The sequence below is a fragment of the Ziziphus jujuba genome, chromosome 11, assembly GCF_031755915.1.
Source record: "Ziziphus jujuba cultivar Dongzao chromosome 11, ASM3175591v1".
NCBI lineage: Eukaryota > Viridiplantae > Streptophyta > Magnoliopsida > Rosales > Rhamnaceae > Ziziphus > Ziziphus jujuba.
Window position 1 is genome coordinate 2,369,414 of NC_083389.1, and position 21,486 is coordinate 2,390,899.

Genomic DNA, 21,486 nt, shown 5'->3' on the forward strand with positions numbered 1-21,486 from the left:
TATTAAACAGTTGATTTCTTTCAACTTTAAATAACAAGGGAAAATGTTATAGCTGCTTCACAGTGTTTTTTTTTTTTTTTTTTTTTATTCAAATAAATTTTTAAAAAATATGTTATTGATATATAGCGACGCATAAGTACCATTATGCGTCGCCTATTATTGTGAAATTTCTATTTTTTTTTGTTTTTTTCTAAGTATTAAACAGTTGATTTCTTTCAACTTTAAATAACAAGTGAAAATGTTATAGCTGCTTCACGGTGCCTTTTTTTTTTGTTTTTTCAAATAAATTTTTAGAAAATATGATATTGATGTATGGCGACGCATAAATACCATTATGCGTCACCTATTATTGTGAAAATGTTTTGTTTGTGTTTTGTTCTAAGTATTAAACAGTTGATTTCTTTCAACTTTAAATAATAAGTGAAAATGTTATAGCTGCTTCACGGTGCTTTTTTTTTTTGTTTTTTCAAATATATTTTTAGAAAATATGTTATTGATATATGACGACGCATAAATATCATTATGCGTCGCCTATTATTGTGAAATTTTTTTTTTTTTGTTTTTTTCTAAGTATTAAACAGTTGATTTCTTTCAACTTTAAATAACAAGTGAAAATGTTATAGCGGCTTCACGGTCCTTTTTTTTTTTGTTTTTTCAAATAAATTTTTAGAAAATATGTTATTGATATCTGGCGACTCATAAATACTATTATGCGTCGCCTATTATTGTGAAATTTTTTTTTTTTTTTGTTTTTTCCTAAGTATTAAACAGTTGATTTCTTTCAACTTTAAATAACAAGTGAGAATGTTATAGCTGCTTCACAGGGCTTTTTTTTTTTTGTTTTTTCAAATAAATTTTTAGAAAATATGTTATTGATATCTGGCGACTCATAAATACTATTATGCGTCGCCTATTATTGTGAAATTTTTTTTTTTTTTGTTTTTTCCTAAGTATTAAACAATTGATTTCTTTCAACTTTAAATAACAAGTGAAAATGTTATAGCTGCTTCACAGGGCTTTTTTTTTTTTTGTTTTTTCAAAAAAAATTTTAGAAAATATGATATTGATGTATGGCGACGCATAAATACCATTATATGTCACCTATTATTGTGAAAATGTTTTGTTTGTGTTTTGTTCTAAGTATTAAACAGTTGATTTCTTTCAACTTTAAATAATAAGTGAAAATGTTATAGCTGCTTCACGGTGCTTTTTTTTTTTGTTTTTTCAAATAAATTTTTAAAAAATATGTTATTGATATATGACGACGCATAAATATCATTATGCGTCGCCTATTATTGTGAAAATTTTGTTTTTTTGTTTTTCTCTAAGTATTAAACAGTTGATTTATTTCAACTTTAAATAACAAGTGAAAATGTTATAGCTGCTTCACAATGCTTTTTTTTTTTTGTTTTTTCAATTAAATTTTTAGAAAATATGTTATTGATATAAGGCGACGCATAAATACTATTATGCGTCGCCTATTATTGTGAAATTTTTTTATTTTAGTTTTTTTGTAAGCATTAAACATTTTATTTCTTTCAACTTTAAATAACAAGTGAAAATGTTATAGCTGCTTCTCAGTGCTTTTTTTTTTTGTTTTTTTCAAATAAATTTTTAGTAAATATGTTATTGATGTATGGCGACGCATAAATACCATTATGCGTCGCCTAGTATTGTGAAAATTTTTTTTTTTGGTTTTTTTCTAAGTATTAAACAGTTGATTTCTTTCAACTTTAAATAACAAGTGAAAATGTTATAGCTGCTTCACGGAGCTTTTTTTTTTGTTTTTTCAAATAAATTTTTAGAAAATATGTTATTGATATATGGCGACGCATAAATATCATTATGCGTCGCCTAGTATTGTTAAATTTTTTTTTGTTTTTTTCTAAGTATTAAACAGTTGATTTATTTCAACTTTAAATAACAAGTGAAAATGTTATAGCTGCTTCACGGAGATTTTTTTTTTGTTTTTTCAAATAAATTTTTAGAAAATATGTTATTGATATATGGCGACGCATAAATATCATTATGCGTCGCCTATTATTGTGAAATTTTTTGTTTTTGTTTTTTTCTAAGTGTTAAACAGTTGATTTCTTTCAACTTTAAATAACAAGTGAAAATGTTATAGCTGCTTCACGGTGCTTTTTTTTTTTTGTTTTTTCAAATAAATTTTTAGAAAATATGTTATTGATATCTGGCGACTCATAAATACTATTATGCGTCGCCTATTATTGTGAAATTTTTTTTTTTTTTGTTTTTTCCTAAGTATTAAACAGTTGATTTCTTTCAACTTTAAATAACAAGTGAGAATGTTATAGCTGCTTCACAGGGCTTTTTTTTTTTGTTTTTTCAAATAAATTTTTAGAAAATATGTTATTGATATCTGGCGACTCATAAATACTATTATGCGTCGCCTATTATTGTGAAATTTTTTTTTTTTGTTTTTTCCTAAATATTAAACAGTTGATTTCTTTCAACTTTAAATAACAAGTGAAAATGTTATAGCTGCTTCACGGAGCTTTTTTTTTTTGTTTTTTCAAATAAATTTTTAGCAAATATGTTATTGATGTATGGCGACGCATAAATACCATTATGCGTCGCCTAGTATTGTGAAAATTTTTTTTTTTGGTTTTTTTCTAAGTATTAAACAGTTGATTTCTTTCAACTTTAAATAACAAGTGAAAATGTTATAGCTGCTTCACGGAGCTTTTTTTTTTGTTTTTTCAAATAAATTTTTAGAAAATATGTTATTGATATATGGCGACGCATAAATATCATTATGCGTCGCCTAGTATTGTTAAATTTTTTTTTGTTTTTTTCTAAGTATTAAACAGTTGATTTATTTCAACTTTAAATAACAAGTGAAAATGTTATAGCTGCTTCACGGAGCTTTTTTTTTTGTTTTTTCAAATAAATTTTTAGAAAATATGTTATTGATATATGGCGACGCATAAATATCATTATGCGTCGCCTATTATTGTGAAATTTTTTGTTTTTGTTTTTTTCTAAGTGTTAAACAGTTGATTTCTTTCAACTTTAAATAACAAGTGAAAATGTTATAGCTGCTTCACGGTGCTTTTTTTTTTTTGTTTTTTCAAATAAATTTTTAGAAAATATGTTATTGATATCTGGCGACTCATAAATACTATTATGCGTCGCCTATTATTGTGAAATTTTTTTTTTTTTTTGTTTTTTCCTAAGTATTAAACAGTTGATTTCTTTCAACTTTAAATAACAAGTGAGAATGTTATAGCTGCTTCACAGGGCTTTTTTTTTTTTGTTTTTTCAAATAAATTTTTAGAAAATATGTTATTGATATCTGGCGACTCATAAATACTATTATGCGTCGCCTATTATTGTGAAATTTTTTTTTTTGTTTTTTCCTAAATATTAAACAGTTGATTTCTTTCAACTTTAAATAACAAGTGAAAATGTTATAGCTGCTTCACGGAGCTTTTTTTTTTGTTTTTTCAAATAAATTTTTAGAAAATATGTTATTGATATATGGCGACGCATAAATATCATTATGCGTCGCCTATTATTGTGAAATTTTTTTTTGTTTTTTTCTAAGTATTAAACAGTTGATTTATTTCAACTTTAAATAACAAGTGAAAATGTTATAGCTGCTTCACGGAGCTTTTTTTTTTGTTTTTTCAAATAAATTTTTAGAAAATATGTTATTGATATATGGCGACGCATAAATATCATTATGCGTCGCCTATTATTGTGAAATTTTTTTTTGTTTTTTTCTAAGTATTAAACAGTTGATTTATTTCAACTTTAAATAACAAGTGAAAATGTTATAGCTGCTTCACGGTGCTTTTTTTTTTTTTATTTTTTCAAATAAATTTTTAGAAAATATGTTATTGATATATGGCGACGCATAAATACCATTATGCGTCGCCTATTATTGTCAAATTGTTTTTTGTTTTTTTCTAAGTATTAAACAGTTGATTTATTTCAACTTTAAATAACAAGTGAAAATGTTATAGCTGCTTCACAGGGCTTTTTTTTTTTGTTTTTTCAAATAAATTTTTAGAAAATATGTTATTGATGTATGGCGACGCATAAATACCATTATGCGTCGCCTATTATTATGAAAATTTTTTATTTTTGTTTTTTTCTAAGTATTAAACAGTTGATTTCTTTCAACTTTAAATAACAAGTGAAAATGTTATAACTGCGTCACAGGGCTTTTTTTTTTTTTGTTTTTTCAAAAAAAATTTTAGAAAATATGATATTGATGTATGGCGACGCATAAATACCATTATATGTCACCTATTATTGTGAAAATGTTTTGTTTGTGTTTTGTTCTAAGTATTAAACAGTTGATTTCTTTCAACTTTAAATAATAAGTGAAAATGTTATAGCTGCTTCACGGTGCTTTTTTTTTTTGTTTTTTCAAATAAATTTTTAGAAAATATGTTATTGATATCTGGCGACTCATAAATACTATTATGCGTCGCCTATTATTGTGAAATTTTTTTTTTTGTTTTTTCCTAAATATTAAACAGTTGATTTCTTTCAACTTTAAATAACAAGTGAAAATGTTATAGCTGCTTCACGGAGCTTTTTTTTTTGTTTTTTCAAATAAATTTTTAGAAAATATGTTATTGATATATGGCGACGCATAAATATCATTATGCGTCGCCTATTATTGTGAAATTTTTTTTTGTTTTTTTCTAAGTATTAAACAGTTGATTTATTTCAACTTTAAATAACAAGTGAAAATGTTATAGCTGCTTCACGGAGCTTTTTTTTTTGTTTTTTCAAATAAATTATTAGAAAATATGTTATTGATATATGGCGACGCATAAATATCATTATGCGTCGCCTATTATTGTGAAATTTTTTTTTGTTTTTTTCTAAGTATTAAACAGTTGATTTATTTCAACTTTAAATAACAAGTGAAAATGTTATAGCTGCTTCACGGTGCTTTTTTTTTTTTTATTTTTTCAAATAAATTTTTAGAAAATATGTTATTGATATATGGCGACGCATAAATACCATTATGCGTCGCCTATTATTGTCAAATTGTTTTTTGTTTTTTTCTAAGTATTAAATAGTTGATTTATTTCAACTTTAAATAACAAGTGAAAATGTTATAGCTGCTTCACAGGGCTTTTTTTTTTTGTTTTTTCAAATAAATTTTTAGAAAATATGTTATTGATGTATGGCGACGCATAAATACCATTATGCGTCGCCTATTATTATGAAAATTTTTTATTTTTGTTTTTTTCTAAGTATTAAACAGTTGATTTCTTTCAACTTTAAATAACAAGTGAAAATGTTATAACTGCGTCACAGGGCTTTTTTTTTTTTTGTTTTTTCAAAAAAAATTTTAGAAAATATGATATTGATGTATGGCGACGCATAAATACCATTATATGTCACCTATTATTGTGAAAATGTTTTGTTTGTGTTTTGTTCTAAGTATTAAACAGTTGATTTCTTTCAACTTTAAATAATAAGTGAAAATGTTATAGCTGCTTCACGGTGCTTTTTTTTTTTGTTTTTTCAAATAAATTTTTAGAAAATATGTTATTGATATCTGGCGACTAATAAATACTATTATGCGTCGCCTATTATTGTGAAATTTTTTTTTTTGTTTTTTCCTAAATATTAAACAGTTGATTTCTTTCAACTTTAAATAACAAGTGAAAATGTTATAGCTGCTTCACGGAGCTTTTTTTTTTGTTTTTTCAAATAAATTTTTAGAAAATATGTTATTGATATATGGCGACGCATAAATATCATTATGCGTCGCCTATTATTGTGAAATTTTTTTTTGTTTTTTTCTAAGTATTAAACAGTTGATTTATTTCAACTTTAAATAACAAGTGAAAATGTTATAGCTGCTTCACAGGGCTTTTTTTTTTTGTTTTTTCAAATAAATTTTTAGAAAATATGTTATTGATGTATGGCGACGCATAAATACCATTATGCGTCGCCTATTATTATGAAAATTTTTTATTTTTGTTTTTTTCTAAGTATTAAACAGTTGATTTCTTTCAACTTTAAATAACAAGTGAAAATGTTATAACTGCGTCACAGGGCTTTTTTTTTTTTTGTTTTTTCAAAAAAAATTTTAGAAAATATGATATTGATGTATGGCGACGCATAAATACCATTATATGTCACCTATTATTGTGAAAATGTTTTGTTTGTGTTTTGTTCTAAGTATTAAACAGTTGATTTCTTTCAACTTTAAATAATAAGTGAAAATGTTATAGCTGCTTCACGGTGCTTTTTTTTTTTGTTTTTTCAAATAAATTTTTAGAAAATATGTTATTGATATATGACGACGCATAAATATCATTATGCGTCGCCTATTATTGTGAAATTTTTTTTTTTTTTGTTTTTTTCTAAGTATTAAACAGTTGATTTCTTTCAACTTTAAATAATAAGGGAAAATGTTATAGCTGCTTCACAGTGTTTTTTTTTTTTTTTTTATTCAAATAAATTTTTAAAAAATATGTTATTGATATATAGCGACGCATAAGTACCATTATGCGTCGCCTATTATTGTGAAATTTCTATTTTTTTTTGTTTTTTTCTAAGTATTAAACAGTTGATTTCTTTCAACTTTAAATAACAAGTGAAAATGTTATAGCTGCTTCACGGTGCCTTTTTTTTTTTGTTTTTTCAAATAAATTTTTAGAAAATATGATATTGATGTATGGCGACACATAAATACCATTATGCGTCACCTATTATTGTGAAAATTTTTTGTTTTTGTTTTTTTCTAAGTATTAAACAGTTGATTTCTTTCAACTTTAAATAACAAGTGAAAATGTTATAGCTGCTTCACGGTCCTTTTTTTTTTTGTTTTTTCAAATAAATTTTTAGAAAATATGTTATTGATATCTGGCGACTCATAAATACTATTATGCGTCGCCTATTATTGTGAAATTTTTTTTTTTTTTGTTTTTTCCTAAGTATTAAACAGTTGATTTCTTTCAACTTTAAATAACAAGTGAGAATGTTATAGCTGCTTCACAGGGCTTTTTTTTTTTTGTTTTTTCAAATAAATTTTTAGAAAATATGTTATTGATATCTGGCGACTCATAAATACTATTATGCGTCGCCTATTATTGTGAAATTTTTTTTTTTTGTTTTTTCCTAAATATTAAACAGTTGATTTCTTTCAACTTTAAATAACAAGTGAAAATGTTATAGCTGCTTCACGGAGCTTTTTTTTTTTGTTTTTTCAAATAAATTTTTAGCAAATATGTTATTGATGTATGGCGACGCATAAATACCATTATGCGTCGCCTAGTATTGTGAAAATTTTTTTTTTTGGTTTTTTTCTAAGTATTAAACAGTTGATTTCTTTCAACTTTAAATAACAAGTGAAAATGTTATAGCTGCTTCACGGAGCTTTTTTTTTTGTTTTTTCAAATAAATTTTTAGAAAATATGTTATTGATATATGGCGACGCATAAATATCATTATGCGTCGCCTAGTATTGTTAAATTTTTTTTTGTTTTTTTCTAAGTATTAAACAGTTGATTTATTTCAACTTTAAATAACAAGTGAAAATGTTATAGCTGCTTCACGGAGCTTTTTTTTTTGTTTTTTCAAATAAATTTTTAGAAAATATGTTATTGATATATGGCGACGCATAAATATCATTATGCGTCGCCTATTATTGTGAAATTTTTTGTTTTTGTTTTTTTCTAAGTGTTAAACAGTTGATTTCTTTCAACTTTAAATAACAAGTGAAAATGTTATAGCTGCTTCACGGTGCTTTTTTTTTTTTGTTTTTTCAAATAAATTTTTAGAAAATATGTTATTGATATCTGGCGACTCATAAATACTATTATGCGTCGCCTATTATTGTGAAATTTTTTTTTTTTTTTGTTTTTTCCTAAGTATTAAACAGTTGATTTCTTTCAACTTTAAATAACAAGTGAGAATGTTATAGCTGCTTCACAGGGCTTTTTTTTTTTTGTTTTTTCAAATAAATTTTTAGAAAATATGTTATTGATATCTGGCGACTCATAAATACTATTATGCGTCGCCTATTATTGTGAAATTTTTTTTTTTTGTTTTTTCCTAAATATTAAACAGTTGATTTATTTCAACTTTAAATAACAAGTGAAAATGTTATAGCTGCTTCACGGAGCTTTTTTTTTTGTTTTTTCAAATAAATTTTTAGAAAATATGTTATTGATATATGGCGACGCATAAATATCATTATGCGTCGCCTATTATTGTGAAATTTTTTTTTGTTTTTTTCTAAGTATTAAACAGTTGATTTATTTCAACTTTAAATAACAAGTGAAAATGTTATAGCTGCTTCACGGTGCTTTTTTGTTTTTTGTTTTTTCAAATAAATTTTTAGAAAATATGTTATTGATATATGGCGACGCATAAATACCATTATGCGTCGCCTATTATTGTCAAATTGTTTTTTGTTTTTTTCTAAGTATTAAACAGTTGATTTATTTCAACTTTAAATAACAAGTGAAAATGTTATAGCTGCTTCACAGGGCTTTTTTTTTTGTTTTTTCAAATAAATTTTTAGAAAATATGTTATTGATGTATGGCGACGCATAAATACCATTATGCGTCGCCTATTATTGTGAAAATTTTTTGTTTTTGTTTTTTTCTAAGTATTAAACAGTTGATTTCTTTCAACTTTAAATAACAAGTGAAAATGTTATAGCTGCTTCACGGTCCTTTTTTTTTTGTTTTTTCAAATAAATTTTTAGAAAATATGTTATTGATATCTGGCGACTCATAAATACTATTATACGTCGCCTATTATTGTGAAATTTTTTTTTTTTTTGTTTTTTCCTAAGTATTAAACAGTTGATTTCTTTCAACTTTAAATAACAAGTGAGAATGTTATAGCTGCTTCACAGGGCTTTTTTTTTTTTGTTTTTTCAAATAAATTTTTAGAAAATATGTTATTGATATCTGGCGACTCATAAATACTATTATGCGTCGCCTATTATTGTGAAATTTTTTTTTTTTTTGTTTTTTCCTAAGTATTAAACAATTGATTTCTTTCAACTTTAAATAACAAGTGAAAATGTTATAGATGCTTCACAGGGCTTTTTTTTTTTGTTTTTTCAAATAAATTTTCCAGAAAATATGATATTGATGTATGGCGACGCATAAATACCATTATGCGTCGCCTCTTATTGTGAAATTTTTTTATTTTTGTTTTTTTCTAAGTATTATACAGTTGATTTCTTTCAACTTTAAATAACAAGTGAAAATGTTATAGTTGCTTCACGGTGCTTTTTTTTTTGTTTTTTCAAATAAATTTTTAGCAAATATGTTATTGATGTATGGCGACGCACAAATACCATTATGCGTCGCCTATTATTGTGAAAATTTTGTTTTTTTGTTTTTCTCTAAGTATTAAACAGTTGATTTATTTCAACTTTAAATAACAAGTGAAAATGTTATAGCTGCTTCACAATGCTTTTTTTTTTTTTGTTTTTTCAATTAAATTTTTAGAAAATATGTTATTGATATAAGGCGACGCATAAATACTATTATGCGTCGCCTATTATTGTGAAATTTTTTTATTTTAGTTTTTTTCTAAGCATTAAACATTTTATTTCTTTCAACTTTAAATAACAAGTGAAAATGTTATAGCTGCTTCTCAGTGCTTTTTTTTTTTGTTTTTTTCAAATAAATTTTTAGCAAATATGTTATTGATGTATGGCGACGCATAAATACCATTATGCGTCGCCTAGTATTGTGAAAATTTTTTTTTTTGGTTTTTTTCTAAGTATTAAACAGTTGATTTCTTTCAACTTTAAATAACAAGTGAAAATGTTATAGCTGCTTCACGGAGCTTTTTTTTTTGTTTTTTCAAATAAATTTTTAGAAAATATGTTATTGATATATGGCGACGCATAAATATCATTATGCGTCGCCTAGTATTGTTAAATTTTTTTTTGTTTTTTTCTAAGTATTAAACAGTTGATTTATTTCAACTTTAAATAACAAGTGAAAATGTTATAGCTGCTTCACGGAGCTTTTTTTTTTGTTTTTTCAAATAAATTTTTAGAAAATATGTTATTGATATATGGCGACGCATAAATATCATTATGCGTCGCCTATTATTGTGAAATTTTTTGTTTTTGTTTTTTTCTAAGTGTTAAACAGTTGATTTCTTTCAACTTTAAATAACAAGTGAAAATGTTATAGCTGCTTCACGGTGCTTTTTTTTTTTTGTTTTTTCAAATAAATTTTTAGAAAATATGTTATTGATATCTGGCGACTCATAAATACTATTATGCGTCGCCTATTATTGTGAAATTTTTTTTTTTTTTTGTTTTTTCCTAAGTATTAAACAGTTGATTTCTTTCAACTTTAAATAACAAGTGAGAATGTTATAGCTGCTTCACAGGGCTTTTTTTTTTTGTTTTTTCAAATAAATTTTTAGAAAATATGTTATTGATATCTGGCGACTCATAAATACTATTATGCGTCGCCTATTATTGTGAAATTTTTTTTTTTTGTTTTTTCCTAAATATTAAACAGTTGATTTATTTCAACTTTAAATAACAAGTGAAAATGTTATAGCTGCTTCACAATGCTTTTTTTTTTTTGTTTTTTCAATTAAATTTTTAGAAAATATGTTATTGATATAAGGCGACGCATAAATACTATTATGCGTCGCCTATTATTGTGAAATTTTTTTATTTTAGTTTTTTTCTAAGCATTAAACATTTTATTTCTTTCAACTTTAAATAACAAGTGAAAATGTTATAGCTGCTTCTCAGTGCTTTTTTTTTTTGTTTTTTTCAAATAAATTTTTAGCAAATATGTTATTGATGTATGGCGACGCATAAATACCATTATGCGTCGCCTAGTATTGTGAAAATTTTTTTTTTTGGTTTTTTTCTAAGTATTAAACAGTTGATTTCTTTCAACTTTAAATAACAAGTGAAAATGTTATAGCTGCTTCACGGAGCTTTTTTTTTTGTTTTTTCAAATAAATTTTTAGAAAATATGTTATTGATATATGGCGACGCATAAATATCATTATGCGTCGCCTAGTATTGTTAAATTTTTTTTTGTTTTTTTCTAAGTATTAAACAGTTGATTTATTTCAACTTTAAATAACAAGTGAAAATGTTATAGCTGCTTGACAGAGATTTTTTTTTTGTTTTTTCAAATAAATTTTTAGAAAATATGTTATTGATATATGGCGACGCATAAATATCATTATGCGTCGCCTATTATTGTGAAATTTTTTGTTTTTGTTTTTTTCTAAGTGTTAAACAGTTGATTTCTTTCAACTTTAAATAACAAGTGAAAATGTTATAGCTGCTTCACGGTGCTTTTTTTTTTTTGTTTTTTCAAATAAATTTTTAGAAAATATGTTATTGATATCTGGCGACTCATAAATACTATTATGCGTCGCCTATTATTGTGAAATTTTTTTTTTTTTTGTTTTTTCCTAAGTATTAAACAGTTGATTTCTTTCAACTTTAAATAACAAGTGAGAATGTTATAGCTGCTTCACAGGGCTTTTTTTTTTTTGTTTTTTCAAATAAATTTTTAGAAAATATGTTATTGATATCTGGCGACTCATAAATACTATTATGCGTCGCCTATTATTGTGAAATTTTTTTTTTTGTTTTTTCCTAAATATTAAACAGTTGATTTCTTTCAACTTTAAATAACAAGTGAAAATGTTATAGCTGCTTCACGGAGCTTTTTTTTTTGTTTTTTCAAATAAATTTTTAGAAAATATGTTATTGATATATGGCGACGCATAAATATCATTATGCGTCGCCTATTATTGTGAAATTTTTTTTTGTTTTTTTCTAAGTATTAAACAGTTGATTTATTTCAACTTTAAATAACAAGTGAAAATGTTATAGCTGCTTCACGGTGCTTTTTTGTTTTTTGTTTTTTCAAATAAATTTTTAGAAAATATGTTATTGATATATGGCGACGCATAAATACCATTATGCGTCGCCTATTATTGTCAAATTGTTTTTTGTTTTTTTCTAAGTATTAAACAGTTGATTTATTTCAACTTTAAATAACAAGTGAAAATGTTATAGCTGCTTCACAGGGCTTTTTTTTTTGTTTTTTCAAATAAATTTTTAGAAAATATGTTATTGATGTATGGCGACGCATAAATACCATTATGCGTCGCCTATTATTGTGAAAATTTTTTGTTTTTGTTTTTTTCTAAGTATTAAACAGTTGATTTCTTTCAACTTTAAATAACAAGTGAAAATGTTATAGCTGCTTCACGGTCCTTTTTTTTTTGTTTTTTCAAATAAATTTTTAGAAAATATGTTATTGATATCTGGCGACTCATAAATACTATTATACGTCGCCTATTATTGTGAAATTTTTTTTTTTTTTGTTTTTTCCTAAGTATTAAACAGTTGATTTCTTTCAACTTTAAATAACAAGTGAGAATGTTATAGCTGCTTCACAGGGCTTTTTTTTTTTTGTTTTTTCAAATAAATTTTTAGAAAATATGTTATTGATATCTGGCGACTCATAAATACTATTATGCGTCGCCTATTATTGTGAAATTTTTTTTTTTTTTGTTTTTTCCTAAGTATTAAACAATTGATTTCTTTCAACTTTAAATAACAAGTGAAAATGTTATAGATGCTTCACAGGGCTTTTTTTTTTTGTTTTTTCAAATAAATTTTCCAGAAAATATGATATTGATGTATGGCGACGCATAAATACCATTATGCGTCGCCTCTTATTGTGAAATTTTTTTATTTTTGTTTTTTTCTAAGTATTATACAGTTGATTTCTTTCAACTTTAAATAACAAGTGAAAATGTTATAGTTGCTTCACGGTGCTTTTTTTTTTGTTTTTTCAAATAAATTTTTAGCAAATATGTTATTGATGTATGGCGACGCACAAATACCATTATGCGTCGCCTATTATTGTGAAAATTTTGTTTTTTTGTTTTTCTCTAAGTATTAAACAGTTGATTTATTTCAACTTTAAATAACAAGTGAAAATGTTATAGCTGCTTCACAATGCTTTTTTTTTTTTTGTTTTTTCAATTAAATTTTTAGAAAATATGTTATTGATATAAGGCGACGCATAAATACTATTATGCGTCGCCTATTATTGTGAAATTTTTTTATTTTAGTTTTTTTCTAAGCATTAAACATTTTATTTCTTTCAACTTTAAATAACAAGTGAAAATGTTATAGCTGCTTCTCAGTGCTTTTTTTTTTTGTTTTTTTCAAATAAATTTTTAGCAAATATGTTATTGATGTATGGCGACGCATAAATACCATTATGCGTCGCCTAGTATTGTGAAAATTTTTTTTTTTGGTTTTTTTCTAAGTATTAAACAGTTGATTTCTTTCAACTTTAAATAACAAGTGAAAATGTTATAGCTGCTTCACGGAGCTTTTTTTTTTGTTTTTTCAAATAAATTTTTAGAAAATATGTTATTGATATATGGCGACGCATAAATATCATTATGCGTCGCCTAGTATTGTTAAATTTTTTTTTGTTTTTTTCTAAGTATTAAACAGTTGATTTATTTCAACTTTAAATAACAAGTGAAAATGTTATAGCTGCTTCACGGAGCTTTTTTTTTTGTTTTTTCAAATAAATTTTTAGAAAATATGTTATTGATATATGGCGACGCATAAATATCATTATGCGTCGCCTATTATTGTGAAATTTTTTGTTTTTGTTTTTTTCTAAGTGTTAAACAGTTGATTTCTTTCAACTTTAAATAACAAGTGAAAATGTTATAGCTGCTTCACGGTGCTTTTTTTTTTTTGTTTTTTCAAATAAATTTTTAGAAAATATGTTATTGATATCTGGCGACTCATAAATACTATTATGCGTCGCCTATTATTGTGAAATTTTTTTTTTTTTTTGTTTTTTCCTAAGTATTAAACAGTTGATTTCTTTCAACTTTAAATAACAAGTGAGAATGTTATAGCTGCTTCACAGGGCTTTTTTTTTTTGTTTTTTCAAATAAATTTTTAGAAAATATGTTATTGATATCTGGCGACTCATAAATACTATTATGCGTCGCCTATTATTGTGAAATTTTTTTTTTTGTTTTTTCCTAAATATTAAACAGTTGATTTATTTCAACTTTAAATAACAAGTGAAAATGTTATAGCTGCTTCACAATGCTTTTTTTTTTTTGTTTTTTCAATTAAATTTTTAGAAAATATGTTATTGATATAAGGCGACGCATAAATACTATTATGCGTCGCCTATTATTGTGAAATTTTTTTATTTTAGTTTTTTTCTAAGCATTAAACATTTTATTTCTTTCAACTTTAAATAACAAGTGAAAATGTTATAGCTGCTTCTCAGTGCTTTTTTTTTTTGTTTTTTTCAAATAAATTTTTAGCAAATATGTTATTGATGTATGGCGACGCATAAATACCATTATGCGTCGCCTAGTATTGTGAAAATTTTTTTTTTTGGTTTTTTTCTAAGTATTAAACAGTTGATTTCTTTCAACTTTAAATAACAAGTGAAAATGTTATAGCTGCTTCACGGAGCTTTTTTTTTTGTTTTTTCAAATAAATTTTTAGAAAATATGTTATTGATATATGGCGACGCATAAATATCATTATGCGTCGCCTAGTATTGTTAAATTTTTTTTTGTTTTTTTCTAAGTATTAAACAGTTGATTTATTTCAACTTTAAATAACAAGTGAAAATGTTATAGCTGCTTGACAGAGATTTTTTTTTTGTTTTTTCAAATAAATTTTTAGAAAATATGTTATTGATATATGGCGACGCATAAATATCATTATGCGTCGCCTATTATTGTGAAATTTTTTGTTTTTGTTTTTTTCTAAGTGTTAAACAGTTGATTTCTTTCAACTTTAAATAACAAGTGAAAATGTTATAGCTGCTTCACGGTGCTTTTTTTTTTTTGTTTTTTCAAATAAATTTTTAGAAAATATGTTATTGATATCTGGCGACTCATAAATACTATTATGCGTCGCCTATTATTGTGAAATTTTTTTTTTTTTTGTTTTTTCCTAAGTATTAAACAGTTGATTTCTTTCAACTTTAAATAACAAGTGAGAATGTTATAGCTGCTTCACAGGGCTTTTTTTTTTTTGTTTTTTCAAATAAATTTTTAGAAAATATGTTATTGATATCTGGCGACTCATAAATACTATTATGCGTCGCCTATTATTGTGAAATTTTTTTTTTTTGTTTTTTCCTAAATATTAAACAGTTGATTTCTTTCAACTTTAAATAACAAGTGAAAATGTTATAGCTGCTTCACGGAGCTTTTTTTTTTGTTTTTTCAAATAAATTTTTAGAAAATATGTTATTGATATATGGCGACGCATAAATATCATTATGCGTCGCCTATTATTGTGAAATTTTTTTTTGTTTTTTTCTAAGTATTAAACAGTTGATTTATTTCAACTTTAAATAACAAGTGAAAATGTTATAACTGCTTCACGGTGCTTTTTTGTTTTTTGTTTTTTCAAATAAATTTTTAGAAAATATGTTATTGATATATGGCGACGCATAAATACCATTATGCGTCGCCTATTATTGTCAAATTGTTTTTTGTTTTTTTCTAAGTATTAAACAGTTGATTTATTTCAACTTTAAATAACAAGTGAAAATGTTATAGCTGCTTCACAGGGCTTTTTTTTTTTGTTTTTTCAAATAAATTTTTAGAAAATATGTTATTGATGTATGGCGACGCATAAATACCATTATGCGTCGCCTATTATTATGAAAATTTTTTATTTTTATTTTTTTCTAAGTATTAAACAGTTGATTTCTTTCAACTTTAAATAACAAGTGAAAATGTTATAACTGCGTCACAGGGCTTTTTTTTTTTTTGTTTTTTCAAAACAATTTTTAGAAAATATGATATTGATGTATGGCGACGCATAAATACCATTATGCGTCGCCTATTATTGTGAATTTTTTTTTTTTGTTTTTTTCTAAGTATTAAACAGTTGATTTCTTTCAACTTTAAATAACAAGTGAAAATGTTATAGCTTCTTCACAGGGCTTTTTTTTTTTGTTTTTTCAAATAAATTTTTAGAAAATATGTTATTGATGTATGGCGACGCATAAATACCATTATGCGTCGCCTATTATTGTGAAAATTTTTTATTTTTGTTTTTTTCTAAGTATTAAACAGTTGATTTCTTTCAACTTTAAATAACAAGTGAAAATGTTATAACTGCGTCACAGGGCTTTTTTTTTTTTTTGTTTTTTCAAATAAATTTTTAGAAAATATGATATTGATGTATGGCGACGCATAAATACCATTATGCGTCGCCTATTATTGTGAAATTTTTTTTTTTTTGTTTTTTTCTAAGTATTAAACAGTTGATTTCTTTCAACTTTAAATAACAAGTGAAAATGTTATAGCTGCTTCACAGGGCTTTTTTTTTTTGTTTTTTCAAATAAATTTTTAGAAAATATGTTATTGATGTATGGCGACGCATAAATACCATTATGCGTCGCGTATTATTGTGAAAATTTTTTATTTTTGTTTTTTTCTAAGTATTAAACAGTTGATTTCTTTCAACTTTAAATAACAAGTGAAAATGTTATAACTGCGTCACAGGGCTTTTTTTTTTTTTTTGTTTTTTCAAATAAATTTTTAGAAAATATGATATTGATGTATGGCGACGCATAAATACCATTATGCGTCGCCTATTATTGTGAAATTGTTTTTTTTTGTTTTTTTCTAAGTATTAAATAGTTGATTTCTTTCAACTTTAAATAACAAGTGAAAATGTTATAGCTGCTTCACAGGGCTTTTTTCCTTTTTTTTTTCAAATAAATTTTTAGAAAATATGTTATTGATGTATGGCGACGCATAAATACCATTATGCATTGCCTATTATTGTGAAAATTTTTTATTTTTGTTTTTTTCTAAGTATTAAACAGTTGATTTCTTTCAACTTTAAATAACAAGTGAAAATGTTATAACTGCGTCACAGGGCTTTTTTTTTTTTTGTTTTTTCAAATAAATTTTTAGAAAATATGATATTGATGTATGGCGACGCATAAATACCATTATGCGTCGCCTATTATTGTGAATTTTTTTTTTTGTTTTTTTCTAAGTATTAAACAGTTGATTTCTTTCAACTTTAAATAACAAGTGAAAATGTTATAGCTTCTTCACAGGGCTTTTTTTTTTTGTTTTTTCAAATAAATTTTTAGAAAATATGTTATTGATGTATGGCGACGCATAAATACCATTATGCGTCGCCTATTATTGTGAAAATTTTTTATTTTTGTTTTTTTCTAAGTATTAAACAGTTGATTTCTTTCAACTTTAAATAACAAGTGAAAATGTTATAACTGCGTCACAGGGCTTTTTTTTTTTTTGTTTTTTCAAATAAATTTTTAGAAAATATGATATTGATGTATGGCGACGCATAAATACCATTATGCGTTGCCTATTATTGTGAAATTTTTTTTTTTTGTTTTTTTCTAAGTATTAAACAGTTGATTTCTTTCAACTTTAAATAACAAGTGAAAATGTTATAGCTGCTTCACAGGGCTTTTTTTTTTTGTTTTTTCAAATAAATTTTTAGAAAATATGTTATTGATGTATGGCGACGCATAAATACCATTATGCGTCGCCTATTATTGTGAAAATTTTTTATTTTTGTTTTTTTCTAAGTATTAAACAGTTGATTTCTTTCAACTTTAAATAACAAGTGAAAATGTTATAACTGCGTCACAGGGCTTTTTTTTTTTTGTTTTTTCAAATAAATTTTTAGAAAATATGATATTGATGTATGGCGACGCATAAATACCATTATGCGTCGCCTATTATTGTGAAATTTTTTTTTTTTGTTTTTTTCTAAGTATTAAATAGTTGATTTCTTTCAACTTTAAATAACAAGTGAAAATGTTATAGCTGCTTCACAGGGCTTTTTTCCTTTTTTTTTTCAAATAAATTTTTAGAAAATATGTTATTGATGTATGGCGACGCATAAATACCATTATGCGTCGCCTATTATTGTGAAAATTTTTTATTTTTGTTTTTTTCTAAGTATTAAACAGTTGATTTCTTTCAACTTTAAATAACAAGTGAAAATGTTATAGCTGCTTCTCGGTGCTTTTTTTTTTTTGTTTTTTCAAATAAAGTTTTAGCAAATATGTTATTGATGTATGGCGAAGCATAAATACCATTATGCGTCGCCTATTATTGCGAAAATTTTGTTTTTTTGTTTTTTTCTAAGTATTATACAGTTGATTTCTTTCAACTTTAAATAACAAGTGAAAATGTTATAGCTGCTGCACGGTGGTTTTTTTTTTTTTCAAATAAATTTTCAGAAAATATGTTATTGATATATGGCGACGCATAAATACCATTATGCGTCACCTGTTATTGTGAAATTTTTTTTTTTTAATTTTTTTCTAAGTATTAAACAGTTGATTTCTTTCAACTTCAAATAACAAGTGAAAATGTTATAGCCGCTTCACGGTGCTTTTGTTTTTTTGTTTTTTCAAATAAATTTTTAGCAAATATGTTATTGATGTATGGCGACGCATAAATACCATTATGCGTCGCCTATTATTGTGAAACTTTTGGTTTTTTGTTTTTTTCTAAGTATTAAACAGTTGATTTCTTTCAACTTTAAATAACAAGTGAAAATGTTATAGATGCTCCACAGTGTTTTTTTTTTTTTTGTTTATTCAAATAAATTTTTAGAAAATATGTTATTGATATATAGCGACGCATAAGTACCATTATGCGTCGCCTATTATTGTGAAATTTCTCTTTTTTTTTGTTTTTTTCTACGTATTAAACAGTTGATTTCTTTCAACTTTAAATAACAAGTGAAAATGTTATAGCTGCTCCACAGTGCTTTTTGTTTTTTTGTTTTTTCAAATAAATTTTTAGCGAATATGTTATTGATGTATGGCGACGCATAAATACCATTATGCGTCGCCTATTATTGTGAAAATTTTGTTTTTTTGTTTTTCTCTAAGTATTAAATAGTTGATTTCTTTCAACTTTATAAAACAAGTGAAAATGTTATAGCTGCTTCACAGTGCTTTTTTTTTTTGTTTTTTCAAATAAATTTTTAGAAAATATGTTATTGATATATGGCGACGCATAAATACCATTATGCGTCGCCTATTATTGTGAAATTGTTTTTGTTTTTTTCTCTGTATTAAACAGTTGATTTATTTCAACTTTAAATAACAAGTGAAAATGTTATAGCTGCTTCACAGGGCTTTTTTTTTTGTTTTTTCAAATAAATTTTTAGAAAATATGTTATTGATGTATGGCGACGCATAAATACCATTATGCGTCGCCTATTATTGTGAAAATATTTTTTTTTTTTTGTTTTTTTCTAAGTATTACACAGTTGATTTCTTTCAACCTTAAATAACAAGTGAAAATGTTATAGCTGTTTCACAATGCTTTTTTTTTTTTGTTTTTTCAATTATATTTTTAGAAAATACGTTATTGATATATGGCGACGCATAAATACTATTAGGCGTCGCCTATTATGGTGAAATTTTTTTATTTTTGTTTTTTTCTAAGTATTAAACAGTTGATTTCTTACAACTTTAAATAACAAGTGAAAATGTTATAGCTGCTTCATAGTGCTTTTTTTTTTTTTGTTTTTTCAAATAAATTTTTAGCAAATATGTTATTGTTGTATGGCGACGCATAAATACCATTATGCGTCCCCTATTATTGTGAAAATTTTGTTTTTTCGTTTTTTGCTAAGCATTAAACAGTTGATTTCTTTCAACTTTAAATAACAAGTGAAAATGTTATAGCTGCTCCACGGTGCTTTTTTTTTTGTTTTTTCAAATAAATGTTTAGAAAATATGTTATTGATATATGGCGACGCATAAATACCATTATGCGTCGCCTATTATTGTGAAATTTGTTTTTTTGTTTTTTTCTAAGTATTAAACAGTTGATTTCTTTCAACTTTAAATAACAAGTGAAAATGTTATAGCTGCTTCACGGTGCTTTTTTTTTTGTTTTTTCAAATAAATTTTTAGAAAATATGTTATTGATATATAGTGACGCATAAGTACCATTATGCGTCGCCTATTATTGTGAAATTTTTTTTTTTTGTTTTTTTCTAAGTATTAAACAGTTGATTTCTTTCAACTTTAAATAACAAGTGAAAATGTTATAGCTGCTTCACAGGGCTTTTTTTTTTTGTTTTTTCAAATAAATTTTTAGAAAATATGTTATTGATGTATGGCGACGCATAAATACCATTATGCGTCGCCTATTATTGTGAAAATTTTTTATTTTTGTTTTTTTCTAAGTATTAAACAGTTGATTTCTTTCAACTTTAAATAACAAGTGAAAATGTTATAACTGCGTCATAGGGCTTTTTTTTTTTGTTTTTTCAAATAAATTTTTAGAAAATATGATATTGATGTATGGCGACGCATAAATACCATTATGCGTCGCCTATTATTGTGAAATTTTTTTTTTTTGTTTTTTTCTAAGTATTAAACAGTTGATTTCTTTCAACTTGAAATAACAAGTGAAAATGTTATAGCTGCTTCACAGGGCTTTTTTCCTTTTTTTTTTCAAATAAATTTTTAGAAAATATGTTATTGATGTATGGCGACGCATAAATACCATTATGCGTCGCCTATTATTGTGAAAATTTTTTATTTTTGTTTTTTTCTAAGTATTAAACAGTTGATTTCTTTCAACTTTAAATAACAAGTGAAAATGTTATAGCTGCTTCTCGGTGCTTTTTTTTTTTTGTTTTTTCAAATAAATTTTTAGCAAATATGTTATTGATGTATGGCGAAGCATAAATACCATTATGCGTCGCCTATTATTGTGAAAATTTTGTTTTTTTGTGTTTTTCTAAGTATTATACAGTTGATTTCTTTCAACTTTAAATAACAAGTGAAAATGTTATAGCTGCTGCACGGTGGTTTTTTTTTTTTTTTCAAATAAATTTTCAGAAAATATGTTATTGATATATGGCGACGCATAAATACCATTATGCGTCACCTGTTATTGTGAAATTTTTTTTTTTAATTTTTTTCTAAGTATTAAACAGTTGATTTCTTTCAACTTCAAATAACAAGTGAAAATGTTATAGCCGCTTCACGGTGCTTTTTTTTTTTTGTTTTTTCAAATAAATTTTTAGCAAATATGTTATTGATGTATGGCGACGCATAAATACCATTATGCGTCGCCTATTATTGTGAAACTTTTGGTTTTTTGTTTTTTTCTAAGTATTAAATAGTTGATTTCTTTCAACTTTAAATAACAAGTGAAAATGTTATAGATGCTCCACAGTGTTTTTTTTTTTTTTTGTTTATTCAAATAAATTTTTAGAAAATATGTTATTGATATATAGCGACGCATAAGTACCATTATGCGTCGCCTATTATTGTGAAATTTCTCTTTTTTTTTTGTTTTTTTCTACGTATTAAACAGTTGATTTCTTTCAACTTTAAATAACAAGTGAAAATGTTATAGCTGCTCCACAGTGCTTTTTGTTTTTTTGTTTTTTCAAATAAATTTTT